We start from the raw sequence: 7,868 nt of genomic DNA on the forward strand, positions 1-7,868 counted from the left end.
TATGCTTGTCCAGGTGCAACCTCCTCACCCAAACTAAGCTCCTGAAGGTAGTTCCCCTGTAAAATGGGGACAAAAATAATAATAGTATGTACCTATTGGATTGGGTAGGGATAAGGATTAGATGAATTTAATATGCATGAGGTGCTTTAAACAGTGCTTGGTATGTAGTAAGTTTTGATAAATGTTGATTATTTCTGTCTTAGTCTGTTTGAGCTGCTATATCAAAGTATCATAGATGGGGTGGCTTATAAACTACAGAATTCATTTCTCACAGTTCTGGAGACTGGAGTCCAAGATCAGGGTGCCAGCTTGGTTGAGTTCTGGTGAGAACCCTCTTTTGGGTTGCCCCACAGCCTTTAGGTGGCGTCTGCAGCCCTTTGTTCTCAGGTCTTTCTATGACCAGCCACATTTGGGGGCTTAATAAACACCCTCCCTCCCAGCGAGGACCACCGGGCTCCCAAGGTTAGCAAACATTGCCCCTTTCCCCTCCCTGTCCCCCGGCTGGGGAAGTCCTGGCCAGCCGTGTGGACGCTGCTGCGGCAGCCAGCATTCCTCCCGAGTGCTTTTCCAAGCCCACTAATCCTGGGCTGCAGGAGGCAGGAGATGGAATCACAGCTCCTCCAGCTCATGACACTGCATTGTGAATTCCAGGAATAATGTATGTTCTTTTCTCCCCTGATTGCTTCTGAAATCTCCGGCCTGTTTATCAAATCTAAGCCACAGTTCCCCATCCTCTGCTCTCTGGCTCTGCGCTCCTCCTCAGCGGAAGAGGAAAACAGCGAAATGCTCTGGGGGGATTTCCGTTCAATGTTGAGGAGAAGGCCGACTTCAATAAGCCTGTCCCCAGGTGCCCAGGGGAGCAGGGAGATGGGTTGAGCTTTAGGGGAAGGAGGCAGGAAGACTTCAAAAAGTAACCTGACCTCCCTCCCACCGAGTCTGGTCTCCCCTGAAGGAAAGCCCCCTCCTCATGCCCCACTTTGATAGGGCAAAACCCTAACAAATAAGCTGAGGCCCATTGTTTCACTCATTCATTCATTCACCCCACAAGCATTTGTTGAATGCCTGCCTTGTGCCAGGTATATTGCCACGTGACAAGGACACCAAGTGTGGTGCCAATACAGTGAGGCAGACACTGGGGCAGGGCCCCTTGACGTGCTGTGATGGCCAGAGGAGCAGGGACTCAAGGGCGGGGTGGGGGTGGGAGGGTCACAGACCTGTCTTGAAGGGGGAGTGGGAAGCAGCTGGGAAGAAGGGCACGTCTGCACACACAGGCCCGGTCTGCCCCTGGTGCAGAGGTGTGGCTGCTGGCCTCGGGTTGGCTGGAGGGCAGGCCAGGAGACTAGCCAGGAGAGGGGCACAGCACCAGAGATGGGCCTCGGGCCGAGCTGTGAGCAGCCGCTCAGTGATTTAAAGCAAGGGTGTGACAGGGCCATTTAGAAAGAGCCCTGTCCACAGTGTGCGAGAAGCAGGGTGGGAGGGCAAGTGCGGAGACTAGTGGGAAAGGGGGCCTGGGCTGGGCATGGACTGGGAATGGGTGAGAGATGCTGAAAGGTGAGGGGTGAGGGTGAAGGCTTTCCACCAATACCACCCAAGCTGGGGCACAAAACCCATTCAAACCAGCCCTGGTCAAAGGAAAACCGCTGGTCAGGATCGAGAACAGGCAACCGGCAACCACAGGACAGGGCAAACCCAAGCCAGGAGAGAGGCTGCCCTTCCCTCCAGAGGACCTGGGTGGCCTCATGTCTCTGCTCCTCTGCTTGCAGGTCCCCGCATGTGGCCCCATCTGGTTTCAGGACCTCTCACAGTGTGTCTCCTACTTCAGATCCTCAAGAGAGTGTCTGGAGGCTCAGCTTGCTTCCTGGCTGCCAGCCGGTGGACGGCTGCCTTGGGCTCAGGGTCCATGTACGGTCCCAGCAGCCGTGGCTGGGTGGGGAGGGGCCTGAAGGAGCTGTGAGCAGGACATGTTCTCTAGAAGGGGGTGGCAGGGCGGGCCCAGACAGAACCCACACTGTGACTCCCTTGGCTCGTGCCTCCGTTGGACACCTGTGCTCTGAGCTCCTGCCAAAGCCTTCATTCTTGCATGGTCCCAGGTGGGTCCATGTGCGTGTGTCACCCTGAGGCAGGATCTTCCCAGCCTCCTCCAATTGTCCTATAAAGCCCTTAGATGAGAGTTGAGCCAACAGACCTTTTGCCTGATCTTGGATTGTACCTAAAGTCATTTTAAATATTTTCACTATACTTAAGATTTACAAGGGCCCACGCGCCCACGGAGCATTGGCCTTTGTCAGTGTCTGCCTCTCCCCAGGAACAGGGAGGGAGCGAGACCACCTGGCCCCACAGTCCTTCCCCTTTTTCCTTTGCAAACTGAAGCCTGACTTTGTTCTGGGCAACCCCAGTGATAAATAATGACCAGATTAACTAGTTATGAAAATGTTGAGGTAGCCATGTGCCTGTGTTCCCCAGCAAGAGATAAGTGAGAATCTGCTAGGGGTTCTGGGAGAGCTTTTGTCCTCCTGAGAAAAGGAACAGGTGAGGCTGGTGCCACCTGTGTCTCCTACTTCCTGTCTTGACCGAGATTCCCGGACATGTTGAGGGATCCTGTGACTGTGAGGCAGGAAGCCAATACTCAAGCTGAGCATACAGGGGGGAAAGAGTGAGAGCCCTGGGCATTGAAGGCAGGGTCAAGCCCCTGCCCTCACCTGGGCTGCCTGTTGTTCCGGGACAGGAAGCTCACGTCCTCTGCTGTACTCCAGCTCCTGGAATAGTGCCTGGCATGTGGGCACCTCGTGATAGCTCTTTGTGGACTGAGGGAATGTTTTTCTTGCTCAAGCCACTGTTTGTTGGGAGATGGGTCATTTACAACTGAACGTTATTTCTAACTGATTCACTCGGTAACTATTTGAAGGGATGCTGCAGTGAGCCACCTGGCCCCCTGACCCTTGGCCTTTTTCTGCCCAGAGTGGGACCACTTGCTCCTCTCCCCACTCCAACCTGCACTTGCAACCCTCCTTGATCCTCAAGGAGGGGGCCGAACCTCTCATTTTCTTATGAGTTGAAGCTTCCTGGTGCTAGCCTGGCCCTGACTCCCAGAGCTGAGGGAGGAGGCAAACATGACCCATGTCTTCCCGGGCAGGAGAGCGCCAAGGCCCCACCAAACACCTGAGGGGTAGGACACACAGGGCAGAGGCTTCAAAGGCATTTCCTGCTCCCTGGCTCCAGCCTTGCATTATTCCTGACCTGAGCCATTAACCTACTTATTATCAACCAGTTCGTTCTAGTTGTGGCTGCTGCTTCTAGACTTTTAAGTCTTGGGTGCCTCCTCCACTAAACGGAGCCACCCACCCCCACTTTCTTCCCCTCCACAAGCTGTCCTTGGGGGAGACCTAGGAGGGCTCTCTGCAAACAGGTCCTGCCCTGCCCAGGGAGGCCCTCTGTGGGTGTCAAGGAGGGACGTCCCCCAAGAGACTCCACGGTCCTGAGCGCAGATGATTCAGCAGCGAAGGGATCCTGACATCCGTAAGTTATATTTTTACCAAATGGGATGGAGAAAGGAAAGATCACGAAATAACTAGCTTTTCTGAGGTCCCCGCTGCAGGTCTAAAACCTGGCTGGGCCAAATCCCCTTTTAGTCCCATCATTTTTATATCCAGCTAATACCACACTTTAAGTTTCTCATCTTCTTTTCCCCACGCACTGAATTGTCTTGCCCTGCAGCTATCAGTGCCCCCCGCCCCATTCTCTGTAGTGTCATCTATGGTCATCTCCCTTTCCCTGAAAGTCCAGCTCAAAACTCCTTCCTCTAGGAAGTGTTCCCTGCCTCACCTCCACCACCCCATCACAGTCTGTGCGTCATGTTGCTAAGCACCTCCATGTGGATTAGCAAGTGTCTCGAATCTTTATGCTTGTCCAGGTGCAACCTCCTCACCCAAACTAAGCTCCTGAAGGTAGTTCCCCTGTATCTCTCGTAATGAGCATTCGTGGTTTGGAACAGAGTGAAAGCTTGAATATATTGGTGTTTCAATGATCTCTGGGTGTATAATGTATAATATGCCCTAGAAAAATAAATGGCTTAAGCTAACAATTTTATTATCTCTCATGGGCCTGTAGATTGATGGGGATCAGCTGGGCGGTTCTTCCGCTGTGCACCGTGTTGCCTGGGACCACAGCCATGTGGGGCCTGGGCTGGGCTGGCGCATCCAGGACTTGTCAGTGTCACTAACACGGCTGGTGCCTTGGAGGGTGGCTAGAAGGTGGGGCTCCACTGAGATCCTGGGACAGCTGGTCTCGCTCTCTTTCTCCAGTATTCTCAGGGTCTCTCCTCCACGTGTTCTCTCTTTATTGTGTTTCTAGCACAAAGATACCAAATTTCTTATATATTGGCTCAAGGCCTCCCCACCCCTCCAAAAAAACCCCACAAAGGTATAGCTTTGCAGGGCTTCTTAAGGTTTCAGCCCACAACTCTCCCAGTGTCACTTCTGCCACATTTTATTGGTTAAAGCAAGTCACAGACCAGCCCAGATCCAATGTGAAAGACCCCACGGGGCATGAGTGGTTTACTGGGGGGCATCTTCTACGTTCACAGCCTGCTGACCGAATACCCTAAAGCATTTGATGGAGTCTGGGGTCTGGTTTTCTGATGTACCAAGATTTCTACAAAAGACTCAGCTGTCTCTCCCTCAGACTGTTTTGATCAAGAATAAGAGAAACACGCACACACACACACACACACACACACATCCTTCCTGGAACACTGCCACCGCAATCTGCAAAAATTACAAAATCTCTAACAGAGTGAAGTTTTGTGGCTGTTCTAAAGGAGAGCTTAAACACCATCATTTTTTAGCTGCCTATGTAGACAGTATCCTAAATACATGATGCATTCAATCCGTAATCTCCATTCCCATTTTATAGATGAAGAAACTGAGGTTCAGAGACACTAAGGAATCTGCCCACCATGCTGGAGCTAGGTCAGTTCATCACAGGACTTTTCCATCATATCAGAAAGAATTATTAGAGAATGAGGTAGTGTTCCTACTCTCAAGAAATGAGACCCTGAGAGGCAAAATTGCCCCAGCTACCCTCAGCCAGGATCCTGCTCCTCTGTTAGAAGAGACAGATGCAAAAGAAAACCCAGGGCCCAGCACATAGTAGGTGTTCAGTAAACACAAACTCACGCCTCCTCCCTAAGCCTTATTTCTTCCACAGCTCACTGTCACCGGTCCCAAGGTGGCAGCAGGATGCTGTGTGATTGCCATAGTGGCAAGCATGACTGATTCCCTTTGTGATTGGATGGGACGCACCGAGGGCAGCTGGAAGGGCTCTGCCCTCTTCATTCCATCCCTTTCCCTGCTTGCATTTCACCCAAGAGTCATTTGCTCTTTGAGCAATCTGTTCCTGGAAAGCAGAGGAAAGTAACAGATTGATGCATCAACTGTGTGGAGTCAAGTGATTTATTTTTAATGTGACCAAACAAGACGCACACCTGCCTATGGAAACCTAGTCACATTGAATCATCAGGGACTCGCTTGGGCAAGGAAAAGACAGAGAGGAAACAGAGGAGAAGAGAAGAGAGGGGAGCAAAGACCTAACAGAGCAGAATGGGGCCAGCTCCCTAAAAATGATGACTTCAACAGCATCAGTGAAGTAGCTCCAAGGGTGCCAAGTGCCCCAATTTAGTTTTGTTGATGCCTGAAATTTTACGAACAGACTTTCATTGCTGTGTCTAATTAAACAGAGTATGTCCCACACTAAAGTGTAAATGTAACAGGAGAAGTAGTGCATAAAACTACACCAGTCATTTTCACTTCTGGAGAAAGAATCCGTAAGATCTTTTCTGAGAGCAGGTTTTTTCCCCCGGGGGTAATGAGCATTAAAACAAAGTTTCCAGGGGTCACCAGTGAGGGGACAAAAGGGCACAGAAGGGAAATCCAGGGGTTCTGGAGGCTTTCTGTCCTTCGTGATTTTTCTTAATTATAACAGCTGCCTCCACTGAAGTTTTGCCAGGTGCTGTGGGCACAATTCAATACGTGTATATATAATTTCATTCAGTCTTCGCAATAGCCCTGGGAGTTCATGCTGACAATTGTCCCCTCTCTTCAGGGGAGGGAACTGCAGGCCAGCCTGGCACGTTGTCTGGCTCAGCCCTCTGAAGTTAAGCCCAGGATTCAGCAGATCCTTTCAGGGTTCCCAGCACTGCAAACAGTGCCTGGCTCATTGGAGGCACTCAGTAAATATGTGTCAACACGATAAAGTGGCAGAGATGGGATAGGAGTGCAGGCAGTCTAACTCCAGAGCCCATATGCTTAGCCAGTCACCATCACTTTCTCCCAAGTGCTTATTCTCTCCTCCCTACATCTTGCCAGGCTAGCCTAAGAAATTCAAGAACCACATGGCCTTTGAGAGGCTAAATGTCCTTCCCTGAGATCCCTGGTCAGCACCATTAACAGGACAGCCAGACCTTCCACTTTGCACCACTAGTTGTCTGTTTCCAGATGTTTCCTCTCCCCAGTTAGGCTGTCATGTCTTTGAGGACAGGTACAGCATCTCTGCAGAGCGTTTTTGGTGATGGGTATGTACTTTCTGAGTTGTAGGAGTATCTTTTTCAAAAGCAGACCTTTGTGTTTTCTATTAATCTACTGTGGTAGGTTGTATTTTTTTTAAATCAGTATCTTTTGTCCTGCCCCTAGAAGCACATAAGGGAGATCATAAAATCATAAATGAAGGCGGAGCCCATCAGCTTGGTAAATTTTTATAGACTGACAATATCTGGTGTGGGCAAGATGGGGAAAATTGATACTCGTACATTTTTGGTGCAGCCTTTTGAGAAGGCAAATCGTTGGTAAATAACAGCGGCTTAAACAAGACAGAAGTTTTATTTTTCTCGCACACAGAAGTCTAAGCTGATAGGAAGTCCTGGGAGAAGGGTGGCCTGGCTCTGTGAGTTTATCCAAGGACCTGGGTTCTTTCTATGTGTTACCCACCCCCATCCCCAGAGGCGCTGTCTCCTCACTTGGTGGAGGCTGCCTCCCTGCCTCCCCCACCACATCTGTTCTCCAAACAGATCTCTGTGGGGAAGAAGCAGCAGGCCAGCAGCTTCTTTTAAGGGCTTGACCCAGAGTTTCACACACTTCCTGTTGGCCAGAGCTTAGTTACATGTTGCAAGTAGCAGCAAGGGAGATGGAAATACATTCTCAAGCTGTTCCCAGCGAAAACTCAGGAGATCCTTTATTAAAAGGAAGGAGAGAGACAATGGAGAATGGGGTACAATTAAGTAGCTGATATATATATATATATATATATATATATATATATATATATAGGAACTGCCAAAATCAAAAGAGGATGTATCATCTGGCCCAGCAATGCCAGTTGTAGAAATGTATTCTAAAGATATATTCTCAACAGTACATAAAGATTATGTAAAGGTTTTAAAATACATTCACAAATTCTTTGGTACCCCTTCCTTCTAGACTCACTTCTGGTGACCAGAACTTGGCAGGAGTGACACTGCATGACTTCAGAGCCTGGGTCTCACAGGCATCGCTGCTTTGCTTGCCCTTGAATAACACTCTGGGGAAGCAGGCCACCCCACTGCGAGGACACTCAGCAATGTGGCATTGTGCAGAGGCCCATATGCTGGGAGCCCGAGGCTGCCCACCGTCTGCCAACAGCCCCTTGCCGCCCTGTGAGCGAGTGGACCCGCCAGCCTAGTCAAACCCGGTGACTGTAGCTCCAGCCAGTATTCTGACTACAACCTCATGAAATGTGCTGGGTCACCCCACCAAGCAGCTCCCCAATTCCTGACTGGCAAAATCTGGGAGGGAACATGAATATTTATTCTGGTTTTAGGCCATCGAATTTTGGGGTAA

Source organism: Manis javanica, chromosome 8 (assembly GCF_040802235.1).
Source record: "Manis javanica isolate MJ-LG chromosome 8, MJ_LKY, whole genome shotgun sequence".
Classification (NCBI taxonomy): domain Eukaryota; kingdom Metazoa; phylum Chordata; class Mammalia; order Pholidota; family Manidae; genus Manis; species Manis javanica.